This window comes from Tenrec ecaudatus, chromosome 9 (assembly GCF_050624435.1).
Source record: "Tenrec ecaudatus isolate mTenEca1 chromosome 9, mTenEca1.hap1, whole genome shotgun sequence".
NCBI lineage: Eukaryota > Metazoa > Chordata > Mammalia > Afrosoricida > Tenrecidae > Tenrec > Tenrec ecaudatus.
The window spans coordinates 132,339,753-132,356,755 of NC_134538.1; the positions used below are offsets into that span (position 1 = coordinate 132,339,753).

General features: G+C 40.5%; 1 pseudogene; it reads right to left on the reverse strand.

Annotated features, from left to right (window-relative positions):
* Positions 1–3,838: 3,838 nt before the first annotated feature.
* Positions 3,839–3,984, reverse strand: LOC142457398 (U1 spliceosomal RNA; annotated as a pseudogene).
* Positions 3,985–17,003: the final 13,019 nt, after the last annotated feature.

The window sequence follows — 17,003 nt, forward strand, 5'->3', positions numbered from 1 at the left end:
AAAGACAACACCAACAAAATCCTAGGTCTTAGACATTGAATTGCTCATCGTCTTTAAAAAATCCTATTTGTTATTTCAGAGATAGTTATTCAAGCACAAAGCTATCAAATATATTTTAAGTGGGTGGCTCAATCAATCTTTTGTGATTGACCTACAGGCATGCATTTGGTTTCTCTTATCATTTAGAGCTGACCTTGAAGACTGACCTCAGGGGGTGGGGAGAGACTTACCTCGGTCATTTTGTTACAGTTTATTGCATATAGGACTCCTACAACGTAGTAAGCACATCAAGAAAACAAAGTTGCAGAGATTTGATTGATGCCCATCCAGTTCGATTGCACCAAAGCATCAGCGTGTGTTGGTGCAGCTCAATCTCAGAATGACCTCATACAGAACCATGCACAGCCCTATCCGGCATCAGCCTGACAATGCTTGATTTATTTGAGCCCAGTGTTGTTACCATTGTCTCAATCCAGCTCACTGAGGATCTTCATTTTACTAATCCTTTAATTTACTAAACCTGATCTTTACCTCAGGGATAGGGCTCTTATGAACATATTCAAAGTAATCAAGACAATGTCTCACCATCCCCAGTTCTAAGGAACATTCTGATTATACTTTCTCCAAGACAGATTTGTTTGTTCTCTGGCAGTCCATGATATTTTCAATATTTGTTACAACTATTATAAGTCAAATGTGTCAATTCTTCTTGGGTCCTTCTATTCCATTATCCAGCGTTTGTGAGTATGTGATGTGATTGAAACAACTTGGGTAGGGCTCATCTTAGTTATCAAAGAGACATCTCTTCTTTTTAATGCCTTAAAGAGTTTTTTGGTAGCAAATTTGCCTAATGAATATGTTGTTTACCTTCTTGCTGCTTATAGCTTTGTATAATTATTAGTGTTTCCTTGTGCATGTATAAAAGATTGTGTTAAGATGAATTATTTCCTGTTTACAAAAAGAAAAATAAGGTTGCCTACACATTTGTTGTAGATGGAATAGATGGATGAATGTCTGAACTTGCTTGACCCTCCGTAGGAAGCAATTTTGGTTTTTTCTCTGTGTTCTTGAAATGGCCCAAATCACATAACGAAAACATAGAATTGGGTTGGGAATTATTGATTTGTAGTCAAACTTCTGAAATCAGAAGTTGAAGAATGAGGTCACAGTAAACTCCACAGCTCATCCTCATTCTCTGTGGTGGCTCAAAACGGAAAGTTACTAGTTAGTCTTCCAAGATTATGCTCATTATTGTGATTGGGCGCAAGTCAGTGATCTGTGGTGGAGTATGGATGGTTAGGAGGGAAGTCCTTGGCTGTCGGTCACAAACTGGCACTCCAGAATTTAAACTAAACATTTTTCTGGATGTGTTTCTCTTGAAGGGCAGTTTAAAATAATGCTCAAAATCAGAATTCAGTATTCCACAAAATGATATTCAGAACAAATTATGTGCAAGAAACATTTGTAGATAATTGTATGAATTTTATTTGTTATATTAATTATATGGCATGTGTGGTAGTTAATCTGGTATCAATTTGAGGATTAAGAGTAAAGGGGTGGGGTCTAGCCTGTCAATCAGATCATAGCCAATGAGGCTCTGTGTGGGCATGGCTTTCTCCTGAGAATTCTGGGTAATCTGTTTTTTCCTCCTTGGAGGCAGGAGAGACTCTCAGTTCACTCCCTTTGAGATGCTGTATTGACAAGACAAATGACACTATGCTGATAGACTCCATGCCCTGCGAACTGGAGGAACCACGTGGAGATCCCTGCCAGCAGTCAGATGCTTCTACTGCCACTGGATCCACAAGACTTTCTACCCATTGGCCTATGGTTGTCCTGCACTCAATGTCATTGCATGTGTTTTGTGAGTCTGAAGAGAAGTTTGTAGATTGGCATCGGACATATGGGCTAATATCAGACTTATGGGCTTGGACTGAACTGGGTTGGGATGCTTTCTTAATGTACACTTACCCTTTATATAAAATTCTCTCTTATACACATTTGTGAGTTTATGAATTTGTTTCTCTAGTCTACCCAGACTAACACAACATACAATAAAATAAAAATATTAATTGAAGGAGCTCTCGTGTATTGTGGGAAAGGCACTGGACTGCTAACCTCATGGTTGGTAGTGCAAACCCACCAGCTGTTCCGCTGGATAAAGATGAACAGTGATGGCCTGCTCCCATCAAGATTTACAGTCTTGGAAACCTATAGAAGTTTGTGTTGAGTTGGAATTGATTCTGTGATCGTGGGTTAAAACTTTATTAGAAGGATCCTGGTGAGATAGTGGCTGGAGAGCTGTTTGCTACCATAAAGGTGGGTGGCTGGCACCCACCAGTCACTCCACGGGAGAGAGATGAGTTTGTCTGCTTCTGGGAAGTTAGTCTTAGCCACTCTATGGAGGCAGTTCTTCTCTCTCCTAGGTGGTCTCACTGAACTGCATCTGATACTAGAGCATTGGGAAAGTCGTATTATTTATACGGTAGAGTGTTTTCATTGTATTTCAAGAATACTATATTTACATGGCTTCTAAAAGCCCTGGGGAAAATAATTAGCATCAGCATTTATGCAATGTCTACAGCAGGCAGTATATCTTGGGAATGAAAACCATCAGATTTGGCTTGGAAACTCTACCATTTGTGAACTGTGTAGCATTGGACACATGCAACTTAATTTCTATTCCCAATCCTTGCCACTTCATCTGTAATGTGCAAATAGCAATAGTTTCTTCCCAGCGAGGGTGATATTTGACAAGGCAGGGGAAATACAGACATGTTTTAGCTAAATGGGCCAAGATTTGTTTTGTTATCTTCCAACATGTGGGTAACAAGATGAAATGAATTATATGAATCTACCATTGAACCTGGGACCATGCCCTTGACCTTTGAAGAAGGAGAGGTGTCCCCAGGCTTTCACTGTACTTACTGCGGCCAAGTTTGTCCCGAGTTCTCTGACTAGAAGGCCACCTCCTGGAGTGAGTCGGCCACTGTCCTTTGACTGCAACAACACAGTCTTTTAAACATGCACGGTTGCCACCTTCCTTTTCAATTTTTCCAGCTTTGGAACCAGTAATTCATCAGGAAATAAAGAGCGCATCTTGTTTTCTGTTTTCACTTTGCTTGACATTTTGGCACATTCTTTATATTTTGGTTTTAAGAAAGTTATTCGATAGCTATTAAAAGACTATAGTTCAAGTTAATGTTGACACAAACCTTATTTTGCCGCTAGGAGTGAGAACTGGATAAGGAAGCTACATCTGTGTGCAGTTGGTAAAAATCATAAGGTAATGAGCTACACTGAGGGTGATTAAGGGCCACAGGTGTCGGAGAATCAAGAATATTAAGGAGCTTGGGAGCAACACTGTGATGTGGGGTTCTTTTGTTCCCTTAGCAAGAGAAGAAAGCAAGAATCTGAGACTAGTCACATTATCTCTTCATATAATTTAAAAAGCAGAGGATTTCCCCAGCAATTTTGTTCCCGTATAATTAATCTATCATACAATCCAATAGCTCAATCACACCAAGACTTGTACAATCATCACCACAAAAGCAGAGGGTTTTTTTTATTACTAGTTACTAAAGACTTCTCTTGCAAAATGGGAAAGGTAGATTATGATCCAAATGTTCTCTTACTTCAATATTTCCTTACTTTAAGTAGAAATTTGTTTCCTTAAGATGCTAATTTCCTATGCTGTAAAAACCAGCTCAGGTTCAAATAGTAAACAGGTGATCATCATTTCAGGAAGAATACAATAACTCCGCAGAAGTTTTCGTTTGATCAGATTGTGTTGCAAGGCAGGGATAAAGCTGATGTGTTAAGTAATTTTTTTTTTTTACAGGGGAGAGCGCGAATGCAGTCCCCACTACCACAAATTATGCAGTGGGGTTTCCCACACTTGGGGAAATCGCAGGGGTCAGCACATCCGGTGTGCAATGGAAAACCACCTTCGTGATCATGGTGTCTCCCCTGCCGGGTAAGCATGTGTTAAGTATTTTTAATGTGTAAGCATTTTACAGAATATTTGAAAACGGTTTATTTCAAAATTCGGAATAACTCTAGTGACAATTAGGTCTTCACTTCATCTTTGCTTGATTAGCAAAACAAATTCACTGCCCTCCAATCAATTCTGACTCACAGTGCCTCTATGGACAGGATAGAATGGTTCTTGTGGTTTCTGAGTCTGTAACTCTTGACCAGAGTAGAAAGCTCCATGTTTCTCTTGCAGACAGGCTGGTGGTTTTCAGCGGCTGGCCTTGCAGTTAGCAGCTCAATGTATAACCACTACGTCGCCTGACTAGATATACATGTAAATGAAATAGATGCTAATGATTTATGAAACGTGTTATATCAAAATATCAGGTTATTGCCTCAGAGTGTATTGATATGCTGATGTTCTGGGAGCCCTGGTTGTGCAGTGGGCTAAGGGCTGGACCGTGAATGGAAAATCAGTAGTTGAAGTCCACCAGCCACTGCACGGGAGTAAGAGGTGGCAGTCTGCTTTCATAAAGATTTACAGCCTATCAAATCCTGTGTGGCAGTTTTCTGCTCCCTAGGCTTGCTCTAACAACAGTGACTTTGGATTTTGGCTTGGCGTTTGTTGAAAGTGTATTGGTAGGTGCTTAATGTGGAGAATTGCTATGTCCTGCATACCCTTTATTTACTATTATGGAATGACAAAAATTATAAATGCATTAAAATTCCTTATATTAATTTCCTTGATTCATATATTTTTACCAAATGACATGCAGTTTTGTCACTGTTTTACTTTTTCTTTGATATGTCTCCTGATTGTTTCTTGAAATATTGTTTTATGCTTGTGGAATTTAATAACACATTAGGCATTGATTTGTATATCTTTTTAAATTTTATTTTTTCGAGTCTTTTTATTATATTTTCTTGAAGTAGTCCTCTCTAATGGATTGGGAAAGAAGAACAAGTTTGCATTATAGGTAGTTTGAAAAGCATAGGGTAGAACAGTTGCTGGCGTATAGAAATGGTTCAATAATTATCACACCAATAAAGGTATAGATAGAATCAGAGATTTTAAAAGTTCTACATTATTTTAAACTAATTGTCACTAGAAGAGCTTTTAAAAAATATGTGAAGTGAATCATGAGCTGCATCTCCCACTGACCAGCTTTCTCTGTTGATTATTGCTAGTAGAAATGATGGCGTATCTGCCATGAATGATAATCACTGCATCTTCTATTGTTTCCACCATTGGGACTAAGAGTGCAGCGGACAAAATACTTTTTCAAACTACAAATCAGATTGTACCCCTCACTTCCCTACCTAAAATTCTCTGTGGGTGTCTTGTCACATTTAGAAGAAAATCCAAATTCCTTTTATTGCTATAATCTGTACCTATCCTTATCTGACTTCATCTCACACCAGGTTTCCCTACCTGCACTATACAGCAGCATCCGGGTATTATGTTTCTCAGAAAAGCTAAGTTTCCTCTCACCTCAGGGCCATTGTTCCTGCTGCGCTTGCTCTTCCCTCTGCCAAAATCCTCCTCCAGGTGATGCTTTCTTGTTCTTTGAGAGTTCAGATGGAGGATACGGGAGCATCTTTCCTCACATCTTCCGTACCTTTGCATGGTGCTCTTTTAGCATATTCCTGGCACCTTCCATGGTCAGAAGAGGGCCCAGTTGGTGCAGTGGTGTGGTATTTACATAATCTGTGGTCAGTTTGGGATTTGAGAGTGATGGGATGGAGTTTAGCCTATCAATCCTGTCATAGCTTGATGGCTCATTTGAAGGTGCTGAGAGATAAATAGTTCACTGGAGGCAGGATATACACTCACTCTCTGTGGGACATTCCTGTTGAGAAGACACATGGAACTATGCTAGAGCCAGGGAGCTGAAGGAGGGACATGGAGACCCCTGCCAGTGATGAGAAGCTTCTACTGCCACTGGATCCACAAGAATTTCCACCCACTGGCCTGTGATCTTCCTGTATTCTATGTCATTGCTTGTGTTGCGTGAGTCTGAAGAGGAATTTATTGATTGGTATCAGACATATTGGCTAATATCAGACTTATGGACTTGATCTGAACTGGGCTGGCATTTTTTTTCAATATTCAATTGCTCTTGTATATAAAACTCTTTCTTATAGATATGTGAGCATCTGAATTTCTTTCTCTAGTCAACCGGACTAACAAGAGTGGGTTAAGCAACAGGCTGCAAACCACGAGGTCCACAGGCCAAACTCACCAGTCATGCACCCTGGGAGAAAGATGAGACCGTTGGATCTACAAAGATTTGTAGCCTGGGAAACCCCACAGAACCGTTCTACTAGGCTTCATAAGGCAAGTGAAGGATGAGTCTGAATCCACTCAAATGGCAGTGGGATTTGGGTTTATCATTATCTGAAAATACTTATTTGTTCACTTGTTTCTTGTCCCTTTTCCTTTCTATTCGAATACAAGCTCTGTAAAAGTGTACATTTTGTATCGCTTATTCATGATGGTGTCCTCAAAGCCTAGTATTCTAGGAAGAAAGCGATCATAAAAGGGGGCTTCAGAAGTTCATTGACAAATTCCATGATCTTTTCATGACATAATACTAAAACTTTAAGAAGCCACCTCACAAAGGGTGTTCTCAATCCAGATCTTCTTAATGAATAGATATATTTGGTGAGTATTATTTTACTTGCATAAGCAGCATTGAGCTACTTGAATTGGCATTGATAGGAAATAGAAGAGACATCTCACTGAAAAGATGAACAAACCAGTGTAGCTCTGCTGTTCCTTTAAAAGCATCCAGCTATAGAGTTAAGTTTTTCAATAGATCTATAAGGATAAGTAAAAAAGTATTGCTACTAGTATTCCAGTGCATGAATGCATGGATTTATTTCAAATAAAACATGTTAAAACATATCTCTCAGATTAACGGATGACTGAGGACAAATTCTCTGGTAATATACTTGCCCTAGTTTCATTAGGGCTTTTTTTATACCATGAAAATGAAGCAATTTTTTATCTATCTATTTATCTATCTATCTGTCTATCTATTATTAGTTGGGATTTAATACATGTATCATATTCCAAATTTCAATCATGTCAAGTAGAATGTACAATTGCTATCACAATCAGTTTCCAAACAATCTTTATCTATATAGACTCCTTGACCTTGTTTCCCTTTTACCCCACCTCCACCACTGTACAGCCCCCTCCACCCTGAATCCCTTATTCTTCTTGCTGTCCCTATAGGTTCACCAATACTGGGTTTCATATACTGAAAAATGAAAAAGTGTATGACACAGCTTCAAGAGGGTGACCTCCATTGACCTAAAACCTCTGAGATATACTCTAATATGAACAAACAAAAACCAAACAAAACAATACAAACCAAAATACAGAACATTTTGGAAACCAGATCAAGTCCACCCTGCATCCTAGGGGAGATCTACTGACAACGTTGTAACTGCTCAGGTCAGATTTCTGCCTTAAAGGAGGTCACCCCCAGTGATGATGCACTTTGGGAATGAAGCAATTTTGAGGTCAGGACTAATATAAAATGTTAACAACACTCAAATGATGTCTTCTCAAATCGTCAATGCTTCTAAACAAGTTTATAGGAAAACAAGAGTTTGGGGATAGATCAAGATGTTTTGAGAAATGTTGGACAGACCTTGTGGATAAGCCAAGAGAGGAAAGATTGTCAACCTTTATGAAGAAGGAATTTTGGTTGAAATCCACAAATCGGTGGAGGAGGACCTTAGAATTACAGTTGATGTGACAGCCACTAATGTTGAGCCTCACACAGTCTGCCATTTTGGGTTTCAAGGAACCGTCCTTTCCCCAGCGAGTTTGGACGCCCAAAGTGTTGCATAAAGACCAGCGAGCTGAGCTTTCCATCCATTTTTTTAAAGCAAGATTAACACTAAGGAAGATGATTTTTTTGGGAAAAATTATTATCATTTTGATTTAACCAAAATGATCCAGAGAGCAAGGTTCAATTAGGATAGTTACTTATTTGAGGATCTACTGGAGCTCAGAAGGAGATGGTAATTGGTTTTGGGGACTCTGATAAGGCTGTCTTTTTAAAACAAAATCATTTTATTGATATACAATTCGATAGTACAATCACATTAAAGAAAAGAGTCGTACAATCAACACTACATTCCATTTTAGAACATTTTCTTCCTTCTTGGACTCATTCTTATTAGTTCTTCCATTTCCTCCCAACCTTCCCTGCATGGAATTGCCTTTTTGTTTGTAATTTTTATTGTGCATTGGGTTTACAGAGCTTTACATTCAACATCACCTTTCTATTTAACAATCCATAAACATCTGTTTGATCTCATTCAACCCAATCCCTCAATATAAAATTCTTTTTCCCACTTCCTATCTGTGTGCCTTGTCTCCATTCTTTCCTAGCCCTTTTGGGCCCCAGGGGTCATCTGAATAGATTTTCTGTTCAGAAGGACACCATCCAGTCCAGAGGCTTCTGATAAAGAAGTTGTAAGAACATTAAAAAGCAAATTAGTGAGAACAAGGCCAGGAAAGTTACACCAAGGGAATTTTTTACCCATGATGAGTATGTCCTTGCTCATTCTTTGAAAGTAGCAAGAGCTATCCTAGGAGAATCTTGTTGGACCACCGTAAAGCCTTGATTGTGCTCCATTCAGACTTATTTTTGTTCCCCAAACTCAAAGAATGTTTCAAAGAGCACAGGTTGAGTGCCTGGCGAATGTCAAAGCTGCCATTTGGACGTGGAGTCGATTGAAGAAAACAGGCTCATTCAGGATTAGAGAGAAACACCACTTTCAGAAGTGTAGAGACTTGGTGGATATGTCAAGAAATAAGAGCTTCACATTTTAATGTCTTTGCTTAATAAAGGTTTCTGTAGTTTTATCGCATTGCTTTTTTATTTACCCCCATATAAACTACACTTCCAATGCCACATGTGACTCCTCAAAAAAAAAAAATCTAAGGTCATTTTCAAATAATTTACTGATTCTGTTTTCTTCTGATGAGCCCAACATTGTTCATACATTTCAATGCCATTCCCTCTGGAAGTAGCAAGTTTATGTTCTAGAAGACAAGTTTTGAATCTGGACTCTCTAAGGCTGCTGCACTTGGAAGCTTAGTTATGTGTGTCTATTAAAAAGAAAAGCTATCAGGTGATTCTAAATAGATTCCTGGTTACTAAAAGATCAAGAACTTATTTTACATGAACTCCAGAAAACATAAATAGGGAATGCTCAAAAACAATAGTTTGTGGCATATTCAAAGATGAAGGTAAAAGCAGACATATTTACACATAAATCTTTTTTCTATATGAATATTCAAAAATCGATCTAGATTTCAATTGTACATCATGGATGTAGGACAAAGAAAGTGGAAGGTTCTCTGAAGATGAGAGACATTCTGCAAGTAAAGTTTCCTGTTGCTGCTGGGTGTGGCTGGGCTGGTTCTGGCTGATGCATACTCTGTCCACAGAAGGGGAAACTACCCTCACCTGCGCCATCTTCTCAATTTTTGCTGTGTTCGAGCCCATTGTTGCCACCATTTGACACCAGCGTCAATTTACGCTGTGGAGAGTTTTCTTCTCCGGCGACAAATCCCTTCTGATAACATGTCCTGAGTAGATGAGATGAAATTTCCTTGTGCTTACGTCTAAGGAGCATTCTGACTGTATTTCTTCCCAGACAGATTTGTTCATTCTCCTGGAAGTCTGTGATGTACATATCCAGCATTTCTTTTTGCCAACACCACAATTAAAATAAGTTGATTTTTCTCCAGTCTTCTTATTCGTTTTCCAGATTTCCCGTGCATATGAGAAAAGTGAATATACTATTGCTTGGGCCAGGCATATGTTAGTCCGCAGAGTGATATATGTTCTCTTTAACACTTAAAACAGATCTTATACATCAGAAAACAATATAATTGATAAAGCTCACTTCACTGGTTTCAGATAAATTAGAAGAATACCAATAAAAAAGACATGGGAATATTTTCTTGTATGTGAAAATTTTCTTCTGCTAAATATTCTAATATCTTTAATTATGAATAATGGCTCAATTATAGTATGTGATCTATAGTTTGCTTTGGTTATGGATTTGAACTTGAACGTTGACTTTTTAAAAGGAGGGCCGAGAACTACTGCCATGATTTATATAACTGCATATACATTATTTCATATTTAGTGTAGGATGTACTAACTTGATTTAGCTGTATATCTTATCACACGGGTAGTAAGGCCATCATTTAGATTCAATCAATTCTAACATATTTCAGATTATTGAACAATACTATACACACACCAATTTCTTTTCTCTCATTTTAACATTTGTGACAATGAACAATGACAATATTTCACTGAGAAAAATCTATTTTGAATGTGCAACACATTTATTTTGTATCTAGAGCACGCTAGATGTTAATTGGCTGGTTTCTATTGCCTTCAACATGACGCTGTGAGATGGTTAAGTACATATGCATATTCTTTATATTTTAGGATTTTAAGACACACTTAAGAGATACATATTATCTTCTCCATATTTTGCACAAAATAATTTCCTACGTTGTCAATGTTGTTATGATCACATAGCTGACAATATTAATGTGAATTGCATGGTAAGTGTGAAGTACTGTAGAATTTTTAAATTTAGCTCTTTTAGTTTTCTAGAGCTCCATGGAAGCCTTGCCCTCTAACATTCTAGAGCAGAACCGTTCTGAATATGAGACAAGTATCTGCAGAACTAATAGGACAATGTGTCAGTTCAGGTTGACCAGGGAATCAAATCCAGAGACACTCATACATGTAGAAGAGAGAGCTTTATACCAAAGTGATTTTAATAAAATGATTTTAAACACAAAACAAACAAAACGTATTTGTATATTAAAAAACATTCCAGCCCAGTCCTGATCAAGTTGTAAGTCTGATATTAGCTCATAAGTCCAATATCAGCCCATATGTCTGATGCTAGTCCATAAATTCTTTTATAGACTCAAGCAGCACATGCAATGATTCCGAAAGCAGGAAGATCACAGACCAGTGGGTGAAAAGGCTTGTGGAAGCATCTCAGCACTGGCACAGCTCTCCATGTCGATCCTCCAGCTTCAGGGCTCTTGCTGCATGTGACTGGTCCACAGAATGAGATGCATGGAGATTCGGGCTTCCACTGTCATCCATCACCTTCTGCAAACCAGGTATTCACAATCTAAGCTCTGGCACCATTCCCTCTTTTGGATTTGAATTTTATTGTTTACAATCTTTGGATCCACAGGCTGGAGTGCTTCTTCCATGTGAACTTAGTTGATGCCTCACTTAGTTGGTCACTTTTGTAAGGACAAATTTTAAGACCTCTGGTGCGATTTCTTCTGATAGCTGGGCACCATCAAGCAAAGCCGTGTTATAAGAACTAATTGTTCTTAGATTGGGACTAGAATTAAGTGAGAAACCAACGAAATCCACATGCGTACCTATGGATTATATATGACTCTGGCTCACCTTAGTGACATCATTGTCATTTCAAGATAGAGTACATTATCAATCATCTTCCTGGGGCATAAGAAAATTCTATGGACTGTGCCATTAATTTAGCCAATGACATAGAATTTAAAACACTGCTGAGAAAAAAAATTATATGATTATAGGCCAGCTATAAACCACAATATATGAATTATTGACTTTCACAGATTAAATGCTTAAGTGACTAGGCACTATTTACACAGAAAGTGGGGTTTGATTATAGGGAAAAACTTTCAGCAGTGTTCATTCACAACAGCAGGGCCACACCCACCAGATGAATGCATATCATAATAAAGCAAGGAGGGCATGAAAATGCTAAGCACATGGTAGTTCTGGGCTAGCATTCACTGTGCATGCTCAAGGCAAGAGATCTGAACCAAAGTTCAACGTCACCAGTCTCTGTCCTTGGGATAGTAGTCAGTCATCTGCTTCTTCTCATACTAGGGAGTTTCAGCCTTAAGTCCAAGGGTTACAGGTGGGTGTGAGGTAAAGCCCGTTCACTTAGTGGGGTTTCTTAGAGTTGAGTCCCTCTGCTGTGGCCTGTGAAGCATGGTGTGCACCTCAAATGACAGAGTCTAAAATCCCAGTGGCCTAGCTCACCAAGGGCTACATAGAAACTAGTGTCCCAGTGGGATCATCGTACCGGGGACAGTCTCCCCTTGGGTTTTATAGAAGTATTATTGGGTGTTCGTTTTCTCAAGGGAAGATGGTTCCTCTCCATTTTCCTACCAAGAGAAATGTAATTGCCGTCTCTAAGACATACAGGCCCACTTCCCTCCATCTTGAACTGCATTTCCAGTAAGACTTTCTCATCACTCCGGTGGGAGCAGTTGGATTGGGGTGACCCTCGCAGCAACGGAATGATCTCCCTCTTTCCCACAACTTGAAACAGCTGAAATGAGGTCTCTTTGGTTGAAGTGTTTTTAAGGTGTCTATATTAGAGGGGGTGATATGTTTCATGGACGCTGGGTGGGCTTCAATAATGTTTGCATAGTCAGGGACCCATTGAACTTTCAGTTTACTCTACCTAAGATATATTAAGCAAAAATAAAAGATGCGTCTTCTCCCCAAAGGAACCGCTTCTAGCATTGCCGAGGCTGTTCTCCGCCCCCACCCTTGTTCTCCCTAAACAAAAAATGAAGCAATTGAGAAACTGATGCTGGTATAAAAATGCCTTTCATGATGTCAAGCATTTGTTGTCTGGTAATCGTAGCTGAGAATAACAACGATAAAGAAGGGTTGCAGGCCGCCGATAGTGGCTCAGAACCTGTATATGAAGAGTCAGGTGGTGCTGATGTGGTGCTTGCTGTCTGCTCGAGCAAGTACCATCTGTGGCCTGGCACGCCACTCACAAATGGACAGTGAAGCCCGCTATCCTCCTGGGCACCTCCAGACCCACTCCTGTTGCCACAGGGTTCTAAAGGTTTGCTGTCTATAAGCTTCATAGGGATGCGTATTTCTTCATGAAAAATAGGATGTTCTTTTCCTAATGCAAAAATGTTCTGGAATGATCATGATTCACTTTTCTTATTAGAAAATGAAGTCACCTTGTAAAATGAAGTATTTTTAAACAGCGCTCTTGTGTGGAAATAGCAACCCAAGGATACCAAGACACCGTCTCCTTTCTGAAAAATAAAAAAAGTTTAGTGAAGAAAGCACATTGTAGAATAACGCCAACAATGCAGTGTGGTTAAGTGCGGCGATGTTGTCGTGGGTAGGTGCCATCAAGCCAGTTCTGCCTCCTGATGACCCCAGGCACAGCAGAAGGACACACTGCCCGGCCCTGCACCAGCCTCACCGTTGTTTCTGTGCTTGAACTCATTGTTGCAGCCCCTGTGTCAATCCATCCATGGAGGGCCTTTCTCTTTTTCTGTATCCCTCCACTGTACAGAACATAAGGTCCTTCTCCAGGGACTGGTCGCTCCTGACAACACATCTAAAGTGTGTGAGATAAAGTTTCACCATCTTTGCCGTTAAGGAGCAACCTAGCTGTACTTCTTGCAAGACAGATTGGTCGATCCTTTTAGTAGTCCACGATACTTTAAATGTTCTTCTCCAGCAGCACAATTCAAGAGCATCGATTCTTCTTCACCAGTCTTCTTTATTCAACGTCCAACTTTCACATGCATATGAGGTCATCAAATTTTGGCTCAGGCACTCCTTGGTCCTCAAAATAACTGATTTGGCTGAGCTGAAGCAGGTCAGGGCCCCTGCTTCCCTGTCCATCCCTAGAGGTCAGTAACTGCCCTCCCCCGCCCCCCCCCCCTCCCCCGGAATGAGGAGACCTAAAACAAGGACTGGAATACATGACTCCCTGAGAACCAGTCTGCCCGCCCGCCAGAGCTGATCAGCTACATCCTGGCCCATAAACCTTGCTGCTGCAGCATGCACCTCCCTCCCTGCATTTCTTCAAAGGCCTTAGACCCCCGAACGAAGAGCTCGATTCCTCTGGGCTACTTGCTAGACCATGGGGCGTCGCCCGGAGCTCCTCCTAATACAGGTATTTCTGTTCCTGCTCTCCCTTTGTCCTGTCAGCTATCTTTGTCCGTCTCCCTGTGCCTCAGTTTACCTTTCAATAACACCCTTGCTTGTCAATACTCTAGTCTAAATGGGTCTGGTGCAGCAATTTTACTAACTGTAATATGCCCTTTGGTCTCCTTACTGCAGCTTCCATGAGCACTGATTGTGAATCCAAACAATTTCAACCTTCTCCCCATTTACCACGATTGTTGCATTATCGATTCAGGTCTGAGGATGTGGGTCTTCTTGACAGTTTAAGTTGTCATCCATATTGAAGGTGCAATCCTTGATTTCCGTCAACCAATATTCCATGTTTTCAGCAAGCAAAGGGATGTGTCGTCTGCATATCCCTCTAATCCGGATACCTCATTTTTTATATAAGCCAGCTCTTCCTATTATTTGCTCAGCATACAAATTGAGTAAGTATACCTAGAAGATATGATCCTGATGCACACTTTTCCTGATTTTAAAATATGCAGTATCCCCTTGTTCCATTCACACAGCGGTCTCTTGATTTACATGAGTGTAATCAAGTGTTCTGGATCCCCCATTCTTCCCAAGGTTATCCATAGTTTGAGATGACCCACACGATTCTTGGCCTTTGTATAGTCAATGAAATGCAAATGCACATCTTTCTGGAATTCTCTGCTGTGAGCCAAGATCCACCTGACGTCAGCAATTATATGCCTTGTGATAGGTTTTATGTGCCAACGTGGCACCTGTAGAAGATACAGGTGGAGTTTAGCCTATCAATCAGGTCACAGCTTGATTAACCTCATTTGGAGGTACCACCGAGTGGTTCACTGGGGGCAGGCCACTTCTTCAATCTGCCTTCATTTTTCTGCTGGCAGTCCACTCAGAGACCTGCCCGACCCCTGGAGATTCCTCCACCGCCATTGGCTTCACATGGCTTTTTACCCACTGGCCTGTGATTCTCCTGCCTTTTGCATCATTGCATGTGACTGCGTGAATCTGAAGAGGGACTTAGGGACTAGTGTTGGACTTAAGGACTTGATCTGGACTGGGCTGGGCTGTTTGCTTGATATGTAATTACTTCTTGATAGAAAGCTCTCTTTTACACATCCATGAGTATGGTTGGATATGTTTCTCTAGTCAACCTGGCCTAACACATCCCTCATGCCATGTCATCTTCTGAATTTGGGCTGAATCTCTGGCAGCTCCTTGTCACTCTACTGCGGCAACCACCCTCAGCCAAATTTTACTTACATGTGATATCAATTATATTGTTTTATAATTTGTGCATTTTGTTGGGCCACCTTTCTTTGGAATGAGAACAAATAAGCGCTGTGAAAAAAATTAAATAATTGGCTATAAGTCTTCAAAGGAAGGGTGTGCTTCTAGATCTTCTTGAGGAATCTTAATAGGAAGGAGTTTGCCAGGGAGAAAGAAATTGAGATCACTGTAGGTAGAAGGAGTAGTATGCACAGAAGCGTAGAACTTTAAACAAATATATTATCTGCTGGAATATGCAAGGAAAATGGGAGATATGGCAGGAAATGGGGCAGCATGGGATGGATGGGGTCAGGTTATATGGAGTTGTCTCTGAAGTGCTCAGTCTACAATGTATTGCCATCAAGTCTGTTTTGACTCAATGCAACTCTGGACAGACTGGAGCTACCCTTGATGGTTTTCAAGACCGTACATATTCATGGGAGCAGAAAGCCTCATCCATCTCCTGGGGAGCATCTGTCAGGTTTGAACGGCTGGCTTTGAGGTTAGTTGCTCACTTTGTAACACACTGTGACACCAGGGTGAAGTCTAGAGATGTAAGAAATCAACTACTAACCAAATGGAGAACATGGTTCAGTGGGAGAATTCTAGACTTCCCAGCAGAAGATTCAAGTTCAATTCCTAGCCATGCATGACCATGAACCAGCTGTAGGTGGAGCCTTTCAAGTTGTGATATACTGAACAGGTTTCAATGACGCTTTTAGACGGAAAAGCCTGAAAATCAATCTACTTTTGAAAATTAGTCATTGTACACTTTATGAATCACCACTCTCCAATCCTGTTGTACGTAGGTTCCCAGGAGGTGGGGGCCAACTTGACAGTAGCTAAAAACAATATGGCATGATTCCGGTGGATACAGAAAATGTTGTCAGAAGCCCTGGAATGCAGGAGTAAGTGGCAGTGTCGAATCTCCCTCATTGATGACCTCTAGGTCTTATTCTGGGAGCCCTGGTGACACAAGGTCGCTGTGGGTCAAGGTTGACTAGACGGCAGGGAGTTTAGGTTTTTTAGTTTGATGTCCTAGTGGGCTTCATGTTGGGCTGCTAACCACAAGGTCAGCAGTTTGAAACAGCCAGCGGCTGCTTGAGAGAAGAAAAGAGGCTTCAGCCATCATTAAGAGTTCCAGTCTCAGAGCCCACCAGTCTCAGACCCTACAGAACACCCCTGTCCTATAGGGCCGCTTACTCGATGGCAGCGAGTTCCATTTGAGTCTCAGGCCTTATTAACTCTAAAATTAACTTCTGTCATTGCAGAAAGATGTGAAAGCTGCACTCATTGTTGAAGAAACAAAACCTCTCTCTTCACCTTTTTAAGAGATAATTATTTTAAAAGGGGAAAATATGCCAATCTGAGCAGGAAGAGACCTTCCAGGCGCCTGTGGGTTTGGGCTTCCGTGTTCCTCTGGAGGAAGCAAAATCACCTATAAGCCAACTGAGGGGCAAACTAGTACTTGAGCTGCATGCACCACTCGGCTCGTTTGTGCTGCTTGGTATGCGGCTCAGCTCACCTGCATTACGTGTACCACAGAAAATTTCATTAGGACAAATGGATAGGTAAATGAAGTCTGATATTCCTGGAGGGGAAGGATGGAAGAACATTTCATTGCATTTGGACATGATTTATTTTCTCTACACCATCTTCAGCATTAAAATGATTTGTTTGACGATGGATTCACATTGTAAAAGCCAACTGTTTTTTATACAGACATAGCAGCTAGGAAACATATTGCGTATATTAATATGAAGC